We start from the raw sequence: 18,968 nt of genomic DNA on the forward strand, positions 1-18,968 counted from the left end.
ACATTTGTCTTAGATATCTTTTTATAAAGTCTCCATCTCCTCCTGAAGACTTTTCTAATCACTTTTCAACCCAGCTAAGCTGAATGTACTAACCATTTTTTCCACTTTTAACTGTTTATGAAAGTAACTGCTGTTTGCCGCCTTTTAATTTCATCTTCCTGAGTTTTTTTAGTCCAAAAAGACTTGGTTATTTGAACAAAATGCTGCTTAGGAATCATTACATCTTAAATAGACTGTGTTTCTCTTACGTTTAGATGAATTTCATCCCAAATCAAACTAATTCTCCATGCAATGTGGATTTAATATATATGAAAATTATGCAGATTTCAAATCTGTATAAACATTCTTTGGCAGAATTGATCCTGTTGTGGCTTAACTATTGTGTTTAGCTGCTGTGGACTCACCAATGGAGAATACCTGGAAGTACTGGCTACTGAAAGGGTAGTTCAAGTGAGAATTTTCATCTCTGTTTTGGCAAAGATAAGTGCTGGAAAGAGGCTGCATGGTAGAAAATGCTAATAGTTATTTAATGGGAAGCTTTTCAGGAGTTTTAATGGCATGCATGATACTCTTCAAGAGATCTGCTCATCTGTCCTTTGAATGTCAACGATACCAATCTTACAGCCTATAGTAGCATAGGGAAAATGGTTTTTTGCAGGTGAGTAGATATTGTGAACCTTTAAATAGGTACAGAGAGTCACTAGCTTGTGACAAATTGCCCAAGATTAAAACTGCACTTTCAAAAATTCAGATAATCTATGTTGTTTAATGTAAAAAAGAGTTTCAATTAACATCACAGAAAGAATCTTCATTTAAACATTTCTTAACCAAAGCTCTGATTTGGAAATCTTCTTATTCTTTAATTTTGGATTTGTGTCCAGAATTATCTAAATACATCTATACTATTTTACAGTGCAGTGTGTTTTCTGTCTCAATATTTAACGGTAGAAGATAGCTCGGGAAAGGGAGCACAAATAGCCACTTAGTTGCTAAATCTAGTAGAAGACAGAGTAATAATTCAGCTCTAAAATATTACAATTAAAAACTTGGCAATTTGTTAAGGATTTTTTTTTTTCTATTTTTATAGTAATGCAAGTAACGAAACATTTTACTGATAAAAAATGGTCTAATAATACAAATGTTATGAAGTATTTTTAGAATAGTTTTATTATTACTAAATCAATAAAAATTTAATTCAAATATTTTGATACATCATTTTAAAATTAAACATATAATTATATTTTAATCCTTTTATGAAAGCTTAGAAATATCACTGTTGCTGGGATGAATTTTTGTAACTTTTGGCACTGCCACTTGGAATGAAATCTCTGCTGAGATAAACAGGCAAAGATTCCTTTAACTCTTAACGCCCGGGTTCGGTACTCTACTACTCGGAAAGGCAAGGTAATAAGTGTATGAGATGCAATGAGTTTTTAGAAAAGATCAGGATAAATAAACCAGCCCAATAGTTAACTAGCAACTCCAGTAACTAAAAGTGAGGTTCCTTGATTCCAACTGATCCCATTTTATTTAACTTACATAAGGTGTTTATCTGTACAGTTGCATCCCATTGAACATAACTTCAGAATGACTTCTCTTCTTTGCCCTGAGATAGACAAAAAAGTTAGTCCTGTTGTTTATGATTCCCATAGCATGGCCACAGGAAACCCATCTTCTCATCTGGGGGCAACTCGTGGACTTTCCAAGATATCATGGATCTTAATTCTTTTTGATACTTTTTGATTCTTTTTGATTATGTTTGATCTGGAACACTTGTCACAGGAATCCACTTGGAAATGGTCTGAAAGATAGAGATTGGCATCCCTCTTCGGCTCGAAAGGACTGTGGATGCAGCACTGCAAGTGTTTTCTTACTGCACAGAGTTATGGCAGAATCTCTTGTTCCAAAGCACTTATTTTCCTTAAAGTTCAGCTACTTACAAGCTGTCCTAGTGTTATAGTGAGGCTGAAACAGAGTGAGGGAGAAGCAGAGGTTTAGGAGCAAGTATTTCATCACTGCAAAGCTGAACTTTATAGCTTCCTAGTAACTTTTTACAATAGCATCGACAAGACTTATAGTAGGTTAAATCCATTTATGATACATAAACACGGAGCAAATCTACTGTGGTTTTACTACTGGCAATGTAACCTTGGGTATCTTCTTTAAAGCCCCAGCCCCAGAAGCCATATGTTTATATGGCATTTCTTTTAGGAAAAATAAGTGAATTCCCAGCCCTTTCGTGCAATAAAAGCTGAAAGATACCTTAAAAGTTCAAAAGCCAGGAGTTCTAAATTTCATATTGCTGAAGTTAACAATACTGAAGAAAACAATGCCTCTATCTTGGAGAATTTTAGTCTGGATATTTAAGATAAATAAAAATCATCAATCCTGCTTTCCTGATGGGGAAAATGAGACAATGAGGTTAAGTTACTTGCTGGATTTCTCAAAGTGATGCTATGCCAAAGCAGCAATGAGAACCCCCTCTCCTTCAAGACAGGCAAGTCTCTTGCAAGGCTCCCATGCATCACATACTGAGAGCAGTCACTCAGCAAAGGAGCTGCCAGCACCCACTGCTCTAGCAATCACATTTTTGCCCCTTTTGGTGGTGGCTAGAGATACCTCACCTGCTCTTGTAACTTATTGCAGAGATGTTTGGTTAATGTTGGAGGGGGGAGGTAAACAGAGTTTCTTTTTAACAAAAAAAATTACAAAGGGATATGTTTGGGAATATTTGAGGAACACCAGATTTCCTAAGCATGCTTAAATCAATGATTCTGAGAGGAGATTCACTTGATACAGATTTTCATGTTCTGGTCATGGCTTGATCTTTAGAGCAAGACTTTCTCTACTTCTTTGTTTACATTTCTCTCTCCACCTTGTCTCTCTTTTTCAAGCACTTCACAACTTTTTCTGTTTCTGTCTTCCTTAACTGCCTTTATTCCATACCACAAAGCAAAGGAAAGGGCCATCACTGGGAACCTGTTTTCTGTTTCCTTGTGCCAAAGTTCACAAGCTGTCCCATTAAATATTATTTAAATCTTTATAACATACAAGGTTTTTTTCTTGTTGATATTTTCTGTGATAGACAAAGAAATAACTTATTGTCTGGTGGATTTAATAGTAGCTCTGACTGGGTAGGACATTCAGCTTTTTTTATTATTATTTTTGTTTTGTTTCAGGTTGGCTATGATAAAATTCGGCAAACTACAAATTTTTTTCCGCTCTAGTATTTTCTGTTTTTCCTGGAGAAAAAAGGGCGAAAGTCTGCATTTCAGCACAAAGGGAATTTCAATGAAACTGTTCACCTGCTCTGAGCAATTTATTTTCTATTTTATTACTTTTTAATACCTACTCTTTAGTGTGCTTGCCTCTGTACTTTGACATTTAACTTTAATCTGTGTGTAGCCACAAACATGGCTGCTGTGCTTAGATTGGAGCCTACCCTCATGCCCTTGAAACAGCTTGTGGAGATGAAGTACAGCAACAAAATCCTTTAAGAAGAGACATTAGAAAATAAAGTCACAAGCCTTTTATTTCCCATCTAAAATATTAAGATCCATCACTAAATTCCCTGCATATAAACCCATGAGAGATTTAAACTGGAAAGAAATTCAATTCATACAAATACCTTTTCTAGTAATTAGGCAGGAAGAGATCTGCCCTAAGAAGCTGTAAATGTCAAGAGTCTGTTGGCTTTTCCTTCCCAGGAGGGCTGTGTTAAACACGAGGAAGAGTTTTCTGAATTTCACTCTGATGAGTTAACTTACCTCCTGATAACTCGAGCAGACAGAATCCAAAAAGTCAAACTGGAAGTGATCTCAAGAGTTCATCTAGTGCGTTCCTCTCATCATCAGGCAGCACCAGCTATGTCTCTCTCTCTAGTTTGTTCTTAAAGACTTCCAAAGTTAGCAACTTCTCCCTGCCCTTGGATAAGTCATTATTCCTTTTCTTGTTGGTACAGTCTGTTACTTCGAGATCATGATCATGTTCCTAAACCTTCTATTCTTCAAGGTCTTGCCTTTTATTCAGCTGCTCAGCATGAGTAGACCCCAGGAGAATACAGCACTGGGCCCCTAAAGTCTCTTTAAAAATGCCTTTGTTTTTTGTTAATTACGAAGAACATGGAAAATAGTGGCAAGGAGTTTTCTGTCAACAAAGGTAAGATATAAACATGCTTTCTGCCTATGTATGTGTTCCTCAATATTTTCTAAAAAATAATCTCCCCCCAAAAACCCTAGTTGTTTAAATATCTTTTTGTTTTGTTTTTGTAAGTTGCCCTCTGTAGACTTATTGGAAGATTTTAGGTTAATTCAGTCCTGTTGGAGCTTTGGGTTTTTTTTGTTTGTATGTTTTTGTCAGAGACAGATACAAGCTGCAAATTTCAGAATCTGGCTTGCTTTTGGCCACAAAATAAATGGGTTTACCTTGCACCCATGCTTACTTAATCCTTGAGTATTTATCTTTATTCTGTTTTTTTTTTTTTTTTAACTCATACATGGATTATAAAGCCAGAAGGACTAAAGTGACCACTTAGCATAAACCTCCCTCCTTAATAACATGTTCATCTGAATTTACGTCCCTAAATCTTTTAATGGGAAAATTAGTCTTTTTAAACATTAGTGACCATTACCATGTCCAATAAAATGTGAATGAACTTGAATAATTTTGCCTGTATAAGAAAAACAAAGGATAAAAGAAATATAAAATACAAGCCTCTAAATAAATTGTATTTAAATATATATATTTGCTTTCATTGGTTCAAGTTCTATCTGAAATACCACAAAACCGAATAAAAATTGTTTTGCTGCTGAAAAGAAGATATCCTGGAAATCAAAAGTGTGTTACTGTGAGAGTTGCAACATGATTAGAAAAAAATGGACTAACATGTGAAGATAAGGTTTAGTAAGGAGTAAACAGCTTCAGAATTTAATCTGAATTCTTCAAAAGCATAAAGTTAAATCATTTTTGTAGCCTAAAATATTGCACTGCAAGATGAAGCACCAAAAGTACCACAGGGACATAAGGAAAAATTTCTTAACAGTGCGGGTGACAGAGCACTGGAACAGGCTGCCCAGAGAGGTTGTGGAGTCTCCTTCTCTGGAGATCTTCAAAACCTGCTTGGACGCAGTCCTGTGCCACGTGCTCTAGGTGACCCTGCGTGTGCAGGGGGGTTGGACTAGATGATCTCTAGAGGTCCCTTCCAACCTTAAGCATGCTATGATTCTATAAATTGGGGAATTGAATCTGAAATTCACATTTTGTTCAAATTGCTTAATAACAGGACGTTATTGTCCAGGATTTTTTGTTTTGTTTTGTTTTTCTTCATGGATTTCTGCCAATAATAAGGTGTGAAACCTCAGGAAAAAAATCTTGTCACATTTATAGCTCAAATTTCAGAAGGAAAACAGAAATGCAAAGGCCGCAGTAATATTTAAAATTAATGAGAAAAATAATTAACTATTTACTTCTGAAGTTCAATAAAGGCTACAATTTTTATAGGATTCTGCAGTGAAACATTTTCCTTAAAAGTGCTGACTTTTCAGAATGGAAACTTTCCATGGGAGTGTGCCAATTTCAATAGATGTCTTCAGTCCAAAAATACAGCAATAAAAACTGATTGCCAGCATCTTCTATCTGTTACCTGAACAAAAATATCCATGTTAAGCTGCAGGCAATTTAAGATAATTATAAGATATCTTAATATAAATTCTCAGAAATGATTTTTTTATCAAAATAAAATCTCAAAACATTTTTAGATGTAAAATATTTTAAGAAAACATCTTGCTTTTGAAAAAAAATAGCTATTGTGTTTCCAAACACCATATTCCATTTGAATCCAGAAACTGTTTCCAAGTTACAAACATTTTCACAGGACGAAAGGTCTACTTTAAACCTAGCTACCATAACAATCAATTGAACCAATTCCTATGTGAACTACGTCTGAAAAATACTTATGAAGAAATGTATTGACATTTCAATTTTTAGATCTGTAATCATGAGCTTCTAGTTATATGGTTTTATCAAAAGGAATTGGTTTCTAAATATCAGGAGAAACAAAACGTTACCAGGTACCAGATGCTTTTATGACACTATAGCATTATGAAAGCCTACAACATTGCCCATGCCACTGCCTAAAATTAGCTATATGTTTAATTAAATGATACCGAAAAGAAGGACATTCTGTTCTGTTTGATCTTTCCTCGTGTAATTGTTGCTTTCTAAGAATTAACAGCTTTCTCCTTAGGAAAGAACTGTTGCATTAATTTCATCATTGAATCTTGACTTTAAGTCTTATAATGACCCATGTTTCCTGCATTGTTTTTTGGGTTTGTGTGTGTGTGTGTTTTCTGTGGGGTTTTTTTATGGTTTTTTTTCTGTGTTTGTTTGTTTGTTTGCATATAGCACCTTATTGCCATACAAAGGAATGCATTCTTTGACTGACAGATATAGTTGTTAGTAGAAGCAGATGAAAATTCTAATTATGAATTGCATGACCACAGCCATGACAAAATATTCCTCTTACTTATTCCTTATTCCTCTTTGAGGAAAATTCCTCAAAAGCAACAAGAATAAAAACAGTTGAAACCATATCCCTGTTTTTCCTTCAAGAGTGCTGGCAGAAGGTACACTAATCCAGAAATACCTTGCTGTAAATTTACTTCTGATTCACTGGTTTGATTGCACATCTGTCATAACCTAGTGTGAACCTAATGCTCATTCCAGTAATTAGTTTAGATACAGTAAAGGCCTATAGGGGAAAGATGAGGCCAATCCAATATTCAACTTCGGCAGTAACCAGAAAAGAGAGAGCATTTAGGGCTAAACCTAAAGGTTTAGACCTTGTCACAAGGCACAGAATCCCACAGAAAAGATTTACATTTGGGAGTTTGCAAAGGTTTACATTTACATGTGACTTAGTTGTTCTACAGACTGTAATGATGCAGCACTCAAGTGGATTTAGAGGACTTAGGCACTTTACTTAGTTCTCTGTTACTTCTTGCAGCAGAATATTTTATCTTCACTAAACCCCACCAATCTCTTCTTTCTTAAGGTTTGGACCAGGATCTCCACCAAAAACCTTCACTGTGAAACAAACAAGGAGAACCTGTGCGTTTCATGGAATCTCTGAATCTTCATTCAGAGCTGTTTCATGCAGTAGGATTTTTGTTTAGATTTATTTGTTCCCTCCTGTCTTTCTCATTGGTTTCTCTTAGACATAAAAGATTGCTGGGGACTAGGGGAAATGTGTTTGAAGAGGAAAGATATGCCACATTTCAGATAGTGTCAGCAACACCAAACAAGATCTCTCATGCTTTGTTCCAGGCAATGGATTGTTGTCAGAGAAGCTCAGCTGCTTCATATATTTTTAATGTAGGAAAGCAAGAGAAAAGATGTATTGTTGGACTAATAAGTAACTTTTGCCTTATTTAATTGAGATTATTCATTTAGCTCCTTTCACTTCTCCTTTAGAGAGTGATATCAAGAGTGAGCACACAAAAAGTTGCAGAAAATGCAAAATATTTTGAAATTAAAGCAGTTATGGGGCCATCTGTCTTATTCAAAATGTATATTTTAGGCTTTGTTTGTTTGTTTTGTGTATAGGGGTGGCGTGGTTGGTTTTGTTGCCTTTTCATTCCTTGATCTTTCAGATTCTATTTGTTCCTTCAAGAATATTTCCTGCTCTATAAGACAACTTCCACTGGCACCACACTGCACCTCATTAAGGAAACAGGCATTTTTCTTTTTCCAGAAAGGGAAGAATTTCAAAATTTCAATGTTGATGGAGTTTTCTTTTGTTGTATATTTGGGCATATTTCAAATATCCTCAAACAAATATCTCTATTACTTTCTCTCCTAATACGATTCTCTGACAAGTCACTTGTACCCTGAGCAGAAATTGTATTTCAGCTTTCCATAACGATATCCAGGTCTTTTCTGAGCCATAGTAATTAGTTTTTAAAACAATAGGCATAGATAACTTATAATATTCCTCTGTGTGTAATTAAGTGCTGGGTTATGATAAACATCTATCACCATACACCCTCCACCTAGCTTGACTAGAATCAGATTTAACAATCCTGCATGGTTATTTTTATTCTAATCATGCTTGATGTAAATGGTTCAGTCTGCAACTTTTATTTAAATTCTGGTCATGGAATACTCTACTCCACTAGCAGCCCTGTCTGGGTACTGAAAAGTGGTGAATGTGTCTGTTTCTGTGTTCAAAGAAATCCATCAGCCACTTGGTGAGTCTTTTTAAGCCTTGTGTTAAATACTGGGTCTTGTCTATGCCGGAGACCTGGAATTCCTGATCCTGGGGAGGATCTCCTAGCCATCAATAGCCACTTGTGTCTGGATCGACCCTCTCTTTAAGCCAACAGAGTTGGCTACACAGAGGCTACAGAGTGTCATCTATTCAATACGCTGCAGCCACATTCTCATGGCAGATGTTGGTACTCTCCACATACAGCTGTCTGTCCAGCTGTGATTGTTCAGATGTTTGCACTTTTGTTACTGTAGTGCTTTGCATGGGGTAATATCACCTAGTCTCTTGCCGTGAACAAGACGGCACGGCACAAGGTGGTGATAGCTCAGGCTCAACCTGGACAGCTTTGTGACTTCCAGGTCCTGCGTATACAAGAGTGCAGGTCTACTGTGGCAGCATATTGCTCTATCAACAATGTTCCCTCTACCCTTATTTCTCTTCTTCACACCTCATTGCCTTTCCTCAATACTTGCTTTGTTCTTCAGTCCCTCATTACCTAACTTAAGTTGACAAGCAGAGACATCATTCATCATTTACTTTTTTCATTTCATGGTTCTTCCAAAACTTCTCCTTACAAGATGACATCTAAAATACATACTTCCTCAGCACTGAAACCATCTTTCTTCAGGACAACTGTGTTACTCTGCCCACTATTATGATTTCCAGGTTATTGACAATAGCTGTCTTGTAGTTGGATGCTGCTAACTTGATGATGAATAAAAAGAAGTTTAATAAATATAACCTATTTCTTTCAAAATGACAAAAATAATCTAACATCCCTGATATAAAGAAAGTTTATTACCAGCCTCTCTTTTGAGTGAAATAATTAAGTCTCCCATCTTTCCTCTCTTCCCAAGTCCACTGCTGAGCACCAGTGCCCTTGCTTCTGGTTTGTACGCAGAACTTCGTGTTCTGGACTTCTGACACGGCAGGGCTGCACTGCATCAATCACTGCCATATTCCTCTTTTTTTCCAAGAATGAGATATCGCTACTTGGCTGCCAATGGAATTGAGTGAGTGATATCCTTAGAGTTGATGCTCAAGGAATATCTTTAAGATCTGAACTATCCCCAGCCAATGGATAATTTATTTCTTTTGCTTTGCTTGTTCCCCAGAAACTCTATGGCAGTAAAATATTATGTTTCTTCCTTTTGACATTAAGTATGTCTCTTTGACAGTTTCATTGTGTTATTAGCTTTCTTATGTTACTCAGAGAGCTTGTATTATGTTATCTGAAATGCAGGGTTGATCCCTGTGCAATAAATTCTAAATGTCCTCTCAAAGTTCAAGAAAAAGCAAATTAGCTAAAAGAAGTTACCAACTATGTGCAGTTCAATTTTTGATAATGCACAGTGTGCAGTCAAGAATACAATGATGAAGCTTTTCCATTATATGGAGTACTTATTTTTCCGGGCAGAGCAGTTTGTCTTCTATCTGACACTTTTTCAGAAAGTAGCCTTCTACTATCTACTCCTTACTTCAGTGAAAATGTACCATGAGTTTTAAAAGTGTTAATGAACCAAACCTCAAAAGTGTGGGTACTTTTCAGTTTCAGTGAGAAGTTGATACTACTCCTTCTGCTTCACTGTTCAATGGTGTCTTAGGATTTTTCTGAAGGGCTTTTAGGTGGACCCCAACTTTGTGGTTTTGTTGCTGGTAGGCCAGACACAAAGGTCTATTTAATACACTTCAAATACAGGGAGCCCCATAGTCTCCTGAAGTCATGCATTCCATCTGAACCAAACACTTCTAAAACAGCCCTTGTTCTATGTGTTGACATTTTCTGGTGTAGACAACCTTTAAACAGATGACCAAAGGAATAAAAGTACAACTTCTCAGACCTTTAGCAAGATACTTCTGCCTTCTTCAATATTTTGATACCTACCTTTCTCAACTATGTTTCCCAATCATCTAACATCTCAATACATGTACATAAGATGCTGAAGTTGGCTAAGCAAGCAAGAATGCTGAAGTGACTTGCAAAGCCGTAGATTTAATAACTCCATATAGAATTCAAGCTTTGGGGGTATTTACCATTGTTCTTGAAGTCATAAACTACTTATGCCCAGAGGAACAGAAAGGAATAACTTTTTCTTGTGAGTCACTATATTTAATAATTGAATATCTACATGCTAAATAGAGTTTCTTTCCCTGGCAGGAAAAGCAATTTCTGCAGGCAATATGTAATACTAAATAGGGAATGTGTCTTATTCTGCTTACTCTAATGGTTCCCTGACTGTGAATTTTCTCAGATTATGTCATATGTTGAGAGGATTATGAATATGGTCTAAAGTATGGAGGAGAGCAAGTCAAGTAAAATGAGCAAGTCAGCTCAAAAAAAAAAAGACTGCAAACATAAATAATTGGAAGTACAATTTATTTAATGCAAAAATGGTTTTAAAGATCATTCTATCCAAAATTCTGAACATCAAGACAAAAGTGACATATATTCTGTCTTGGCTATGATGTTTGGGATGGGTGAGTGAGTTTTCTTAAGCTGCTTCATTTTTGTTATTTTTTTGTATTTAGTTACACGAAGGAGGAAGGCACTGCTAGTTTTAAGTAGCTCATGTCCATATGTAAACACAAACCATACATACCTGTATATATCAGCAGGCCTGATTTTTTTTTTTTTTTTTTTTTTTTTGAATTGGTTAGGAAGCACCCTTCAGGAAGCACAGTCCAGTCCACTGCCCTCTCTTAAAGCTTAAACTTAAGCCAAAAGAGCCTGGGCCTGGATTTAAAGAGCAGAGTGTTTTGTATCAAGGCTTCAGCTGCATCCTTCTTTCTCCCTTAATGAAAGACAGGATTACAGTATGTCCACTCTTTTCCTGCTTGGGGTAAAAACACAAGGTTGGACAACTGGGGCAGACCTCTCATGACTCGTATTCTCAGGAACATTTGTCAGACTAAGAGGAAGGTACTGCAAAAAACGTCGTTTTCTTGGAAATACTAGGTCTTCTTTTTTCAAGCATCTAGATATACTCCAACATACAGCAGTGAAAAAGAGCATTTATTCTAACCACTCATCTCTAGAACCAAGTGACTCACAGTCACAGGATCTTATTTTATTTAAATTGGCTCACCAGCGTGAGTATAAGAGGCCTCACAATGTTGAAAGAAAATGTTTAGGATTGTATTACCAGTCTTGCCTCAAACTTTTCGTATCACCTTATCTGAGTCATTTAATCACCCATGTACCTGCATCTCCACACTGAAGAGGTACAGATAGAAATGCTTCCTTTGCTCCGCAGCCCAGCAGCTTGCTTTGAGGAAGCACAAGCATAACTTGTTGGTAGCTGGGAACAAGTCATTTGTAGGTCACTAACATGTTTGTGAGCACAAGATGGAGAAGAGAAAGAACAAGAGAACATAAGAAGGAAGAAAGTTTCATCTGTGAGAGAAAAAGAAATGTTTTGTGATATGAGAGGAGAAAAAGAAAAGTAAACCAGACTTAAACAGGTAGGTATATACCAGTGAAAGATCACCCAAGAGCATCTCGTCTTTTTCCAATTGGAAATATTCACTTCTTTGTAGTACCACAGTAAAGCCAAGAGCAGTAAATGGCTAGAAGTACTCCAGCCTGTACCTTGCTTTTGATCCCCATCCTTTCTCTTGCCTCTAACCTTGTTAGCAACTATACAAGTAGCATCCAAATAATTCAGTTGTTGTGGGTTTTAGGCCAGCATTTACCGAGTCAATAGAAAATTTTCCATTCACTTCTGTGGACATTGGAACAGAATTAGAGAGAGTGGCATTTTAAAAACAACATAGGAATTAAGAATGCCTGGGTTAATTGGACTTGCTGGCACATATTCTGTTTCCCTCCATCTGCCATGCTTCAAACAGCTATGTGGCTAGGAACAATCATTCTTCACATTCTCATGGCAGATACCATATGGCTTTAGAAAAGACTTTAGCCATGAGTGCCAGTGGCATTGGATGGTAAGTTCAAGTTTGCTCTAATAGTACTGTTTCATCTGATTTAACATTAGCCAATCTGTGTCATGCCTGTGATTTTCTGCCTTCAACTCTGAGCTGATTGTAATCAGCTTGTGTATTTCAAAGTACCCAGCCAAAAGGATGCAGATCCATTGTCTGAATTCGTCTCCCAGCAAAAGATACATAGGGAATATCATCACTACTTAGATTATGTTACTCTAGAAAAAAGCCCCACTTTATTCTGGGAAATGATTTTTATCCTCCTTTAGATGGTCCAGATAGGTAATACTGAATTTGTTTGCTTGCTGTAAGCTTGTGTAATCAGAATGAATGTGTGTGCTTCAAAGGACAATTCATAGCAGTTATCATAATATGCACAGTCAGAAGATGGCAAAGGCTGAACATGGTACTTCACACAGAATTCGGAATTTAAGACCTCTTTTCAACCCTTCCTTCCTTTTCAGTCATCAAGGCTGTAACAGGCACAGAAACTGTAGGCAACGATGCCCTGCAAAACTTTGTATTATAGTAGCTAAGTTCCTAGCTAAATCAGGTTGTGACTAACTTAATTCATCGCTGTTAAAGACCAGAAACTAGTTTGATTAAATGGAATTCTTACAATGATTAAAAGCTTTGCTTTGTCTGTTTTGACTCCAATAACAAGCAAAGTTAAATATCTTCTTGGAGGAAATCAGCCTTAAATATACATTGACTCAGGAGAGTGCTTATGACTGCATGTGCCACTTGAAATTAGGCTAAACTATCTGATGTGCTCCAAGGTGTCACTGAGTCACTTTGTGTCTTTGCCACGTCGCTTAGTCTTTCAAGTCTCAGTTTCCCCATCTATAGAGTTTTGTCTGAGTCCTTGCAGATCAGTGAGGGAAGGTGAGCTTACTGGAACAAACTCTGTTAAGAAATTGATTCTTCAAGTCTGTCTTTCAAGAAAGAACTAGAAATTCCAAGCAAGAAAATGAGCTACTGGGCCTGCCGATATCCCGCTGTACCACTGAGAGAGACTGTTAGGGAGACAGCAACCGTGGCAATGGCCACTGTAACATCCCCAGGTTGCAACATCTCCTCTGGTGAAGTTTTGTAAGCGCTAGGAGCTCAAAACAGAAGAGATTTTTTTTTTCCTATTCTGCTGAGTGAGAAAGCAGAGAGGGTGAATCTTTTGCCAGGAAAGAAAACTTTCTAGGGGCTTTTTCTGTCCTCAAAAACATCCCAGAACATCCCAGCATCTCTTGCTACCAGTGGTAAGGGAGACTTTCTCGCCAAAGCCTGTTGCTGCCTTGCAATGACCTCTGTGTAACTTGCACCAGCTTCTGAGTCCCAGATAATCTGCTCTCAAGGAGGGAAGAACATTGCAGGTGATTGCCACAGCTGTTTTGAGGCTTCATTTTGCAGAAAGGATAAAAAAGCAACCCTTTGTTTGTTGTGAACCCTGCAGGCCTTGCCAGCAAGCATGCATGCAGAGCTTTTCCATGCCACATGCTTGGGCCACACAGGGGTTTGAATTTAATTTTATTGGATTATCTTCACTTCACGTTTAGCAAAAGTCAGAGGCAAAGGAATCATATTGGCTTTCTGATCCTGCCACTGGCTTTCTTTGCATTCCTGCAATACTTGGCATCAGACAAAGGCTTTCATAAACTGAATAGTACTATCCTGAAAAGGCATAAGGATCTGACTCCACTGAAATCAGAAGAGATATTCCACTTGATGCTGGAGGACGTCCTAATTCATGTTCTCCTTGGCATATAGGCTACCTGCATTGAAGGATCTAGACCACCTCTCTATATCAGCTCTGAAGAGATGTCCTTCCTTTTCCCTACACCATCCCCCTACCCCAGTCTTACAAACAGACCTTTCTGGATGCCAGCTGATTTGAGTGGTTGCCTCTCAAGGAGAGATAAGCAGAAGGAAGAAATGGCTGGTACTCAGGCCAACTAGCAGAGAATTTTCTCCATGAGTCAGAAGGCTTTTCCTACTGAGCTGATAGGATTTTAAGTGGAATCCAGAAGTAATTTATGAGGAGATCTGTTTAGAAATTAGAGGAGAGTCTCACTCAATTCCCTGCTAGTTTGCTTCCTGGAACTTGCTCCATGAAATACTTTTGACCCTAGTTCCATCATTCATAAATAAAAAAAAAAAAAGAAAAGAAAAGAAAAATTAGAAGAAAAACAAGGCAAAATTAAATACTGCCTCTTGAGTGATGGAAAGTAGTAGGGACTGGTAATAAGTTCAGAATCTTTTTCTTTCAAAACTGTGTTCTTATGATCAGTCATTAAAATCTTTAATTTTTACTTTCATTCAGTAAAATAAGTTTTCTAAAATTCTTCTCTTGAACATTAATTGTATTATGTAACATTTATTTCCTGAGTCTGGTACTTCAAATCTTGGAAGTCAGATAATGAATCATCATAAACTATTAAGGAGAGGTTGCTTTTTTTTTAATCAATAGTTTGCAGTGCTTGTCCAAGGAGCACCATGTATTGCCCATTTGTACAGATGGGCAAACCAAAGCAAAAATAGGTGGTATGTTTTGTCCAGAAGTGATGCAACATATGGCAAGGCATGGCTAGGAATAGAGCAGAGTGCTGCTGGTTTGTGTAGAAATATAGTTTTATCTCCTTGAGGTCCCTTCCGTTTGTTTTTACAGGTTGCCAAGTGGCAGACGGTGATATTGAGATTTCTACCACCTTGTGGGCCTGCTTCCAAGTATGGGAGGTTTCAAAGAAGCTTGTTGCAGAAACATATAGTTAGACAAGCAAGGAACAACTGAAGCTGAATGAAAAGCTCACTTTTAAGCAATTCCAACCCTAACAAATCTGTGAACATAATTACAGAAATACAGCACAGGGTTATGGGCAGCAGACTTTCTCTGTACTGTCAAATCCCAAATAATATCCATGCACCTTGTAATCACTTTCTCCTACAAGGAACATACACAAAAAAGACCTCTTATCCACCTACACCTGTGCCAGTGGTAATTGCATAGATTATAGACCAAAAAGAATCATCAGAACATGTAATCTGAAAGTCTGGAAATGCATACTTCTGCCCAGAATAAAAATCAGTCAGTCTCTATGATGCAATTAGCATTGCACTGAATGCTTATCTTCCTGTCAGTCCCTCTACAAAGTCATCACAGGGCATGCTAGTTTTTTTCTTACAAAACACCATGATGCCCTAGTGGAAAGAGATTAATTTTATCCAACAGAATGTGTTACATTTCTTCATTGTTTCATCTTTCTTTTTTAATTATTTTCTTCATCTTTGTTGACTATTTATTATTAGAAAGAAAATCAAGTTTTTCTTTTGGATTCCAGGAGATTGGATGTACTTTGTACTTCAAAAGTTAAAGAAAATGGGACAGATGTAAATGCTCCCTGATGGAAGCTGGCTGTATCAGGACATTTATATAAGTGCAGAGCTTCTATACCTCTATATCATGGCTTTATAGTCATCTCAGATCAGCAATGGGAAGTCTTTGGGGCATGATAGCTCTATGAACAATATATTTTTAAAAAGTCACTGGTCTCATTCCAGGATCTATGTACGTATGGGTCTACAATACAAATCACCTCTCATTAGAATATTAGACAATGAAGTTAATGTTCACGTATCAGTATAGAGAGTATTAGTTCTACTGTTCTGGCCATATATGTTCTGACACAAATGTTTTATAAAAAGACGGTAATATCACACTTTCTCAGAGAGCATCTGAAACATGACCAGTGAAATGAAAGAGAAAAAAATGCTTGTGCAGCCTCAAGGAGAAGCCAGATATGTTTAGCCAACTCTTCTGAGAACCTGTCCATGGTACAGAAAGTTTTTGTTATCCACTATACACTGTCAATTCAATCTGTGTTCTTCACAAGGATTTATCAGTATGCCATTTGGTGATTTCTAGAACAAGAGTAGAGACATCAGTGAGTAAAAAAGAAAACATTCTGAAGGTGTAATCTACTAGTTTTAATGAATTTTCCCAGTTCTTGCAGTAACTGTTGACTTTAGATTAGACACACAAACCATTTTGATTATCAGTCTTCTATTTCAAGTGTTATGATACAAATTTAGTAAACTCTTTTCATTGTCCTTTCATGAGGGAAGATGGGAGACAGATATCTCTGTCCTGTAAGTCCCAGGTTGAGTCTGAATCCTTTCCCCTGGATGATCAGCCTGCCAAGGCCTGGTGGGATCTGACAACCATCAGATTTTTTACGTCTCAATACATTTTCTTCTTGTGCCCTCTTTCCATTTTATTTCCTCAAAATAGGACTCCTATCCACCCTTTTTCTGTGTTTTTTTATGGTTGACATTGCTATTTCTAATAAGTTTCTGAAAAAAGCAAATTATTAGGATAGTTTGAAGTGATGATTAAGTAGTGCTATATCTAAACTAGTGTTTTAGAAGGACAAGGTTATGTTATCCTGCCTTTATCCCGCTATCTGAGAGTGTGAGTCACAAAAGAATAATATGAGGAGTTACAGGAGAAGTCAGGCAATGCAAGAACAAGCAATTGCTTTTAACTATTTAACTAGGCATATAGATAGATACATGTATTTTAATCTGCTTCCCTACCATTAGATAGATAATTTCTAAAAGGGCAAATCAGATCTTTCCAGTTCATGGCAGAGCCCAGCTGGGCTCTCCAGCCACTCTCCCAGCTGGGAGAGGCTGGGCAAGGCATGGAGGGCAGGTGAAAGGTGGGTTAGAAGAGATAAGCTCCATGAGTTTACAACTGTCAAATGGTGATAAAATATTACTTAGCGCTGTGAGTTGTGCAGCTTAGCAGGAAGCCCTGAGGTGTCATTGTTTAGACTGCAAGAAACGCATGACAACTTGTCTTCAGCATAAAAGAGAGTTGTTAAAATGGGTCCAGAGCAAGCAAGGAAAGTTTCTGTGTGTTTATCTCTGTTACTTTACCTACCTGTGTGTCATTTCAAATCTCATGAGAGGTGCCGATTTGATAATGTTAGTGCTAGAGTGTGACAGTTATCTGTGGAACGTGCCCAGCCCTGAGAGCAACAAGGCAAGTTTTGAGATGCCTGCAAGCGCTTTTTTGCAGCTCAATCTTTCTGCCCAGCTGGAATCAGATTCTCAAAGGCTCTTCGCTCTCTTTCAGGCACTCAACTGAAGGAGAAAACTTGGCATCCAGAGTGCCAAAAGCTTGTGAAAATCTGGCCACTGACCTTGCTTAACGGAGCTCTGCTAATGAGTTTGGTGAGTCTCCCTACTGATGTTCTTAACCAAGTAGCCAATCTGTGACAATCTTGCTGACTATTTCATGGATGATTTCACATTTAGCTGCTAAGAGCAAAACTGAGAAGAGCAGATATGTGTTATTAAGCCACAGTGCAGCCAAATAGCCTTAAGAGCGTGGCTTCATTAGGATGGAGGTCACCGAAAACCTGCCCATGCCTACTCTTCTCACAAATCTCTCATCAGTCTCAATTTCCTCTTCACTGTGCAATTTCAGCTGCGGGGCACAAAACTGCCCCTTGTCTCATAAACGCAGTGCGTGTCCACTCTGCATTGTGTGCATTTTCATAAACTATATAGAACCAGTCTGCGCTCTCTCGACCACCCCAAATTGCTTCTATTCTGTTTTTTCTTATGCTGCTGGTAGAAAAGGATTAAAACCGGAAAAAATAGGAACATTGCAGAAAACATTTCTGCCATACTGTTGCCTCCTTATAGATTGTATCAGTAAGTGGCACAATATTCATAACAGCTGTAAGATAAATTATTTGTGTTTTCTGAAGAAGGATTATGAAAAACGCATAGTTCTATTTCATTGGGTGTCAGAAGCAAAACTTATTGAAATCATAGTAATTTGTTATTTGAAATCAATGGAATTTTGTTTCTTTCATGAGATCACAAATTATTGCAAGCCCTAATCACAGATGGAAAACTTTACAGCCTAAGTAAGTATCTATGAGCTTTTTAAAATATTTGAATACATTTATGAGTCTGACCCTGAAAGATGACATATTCCTAAGGATTAAACCTGAAGAATTCAGGCTCCTGCACCGCACGTAAGCATTCCACAAAAGCCCCTGTTATGAACAATATATTTGGATTTAAAAGATTAATTCTTATTTACAGGGTTTTATGCTACATTCCTGCCATTCGTTATAGGGCAGACAGAATCTCATCATCTTCTCAATACGATCCTTACCATGGCTTTGGCATTAGGGTGAACAATGAACATGATATATATGAAGAGGGGTTAGATTTGACACAAACCCAGATAGATTATGATCTAATCCATTTTGCAGAATAGGGTCTCATATGTGAAATTTGAAATTAAGAAGAAACTGGATCATGAGTCACTGTAAGCCTGGACAGTATAAGTCTGTCCTTAAATTCACTAATTGTATAACTTCAAATGTTTGTTTTTCCGCAGACTTTAAAAATAAAACAAATATATTTTTATAGTCTTTGTAGAGTATATTATGAATAAAAGCAGATCTAAAAATTCATAGGCTAAATCTCTTTCCCAAGTAGCTAATACCAATCTCTCAGTGGTTCCACTGGGGATTCAATTCTTCTTTCCATATATTACTGAATTCTATATGCTAGGTAATATGTATGTTACTTTTTGTATCTGGGAACCTTTTTCCCCCTAGGTAGTGTTGTCTGAATTGTTTCTATTGAAACTACCTTTAAAAAATAGTCAAAAATGACTTTTTATTTATGACAAACCTTGAATCTGGGAGACCAGCATGTAATGTATGTTTAATGCCAGCGAAGC

The sequence above is a fragment of the Tinamus guttatus genome, unplaced genomic scaffold, assembly GCF_059628265.1.
Source record: "Tinamus guttatus ecotype Peru unplaced genomic scaffold, ASM5962826v1 Tinamus_guttatus_pri_ptg000314l, whole genome shotgun sequence".
NCBI classification, from domain to species: domain Eukaryota; kingdom Metazoa; phylum Chordata; class Aves; order Tinamiformes; family Tinamidae; genus Tinamus; species Tinamus guttatus.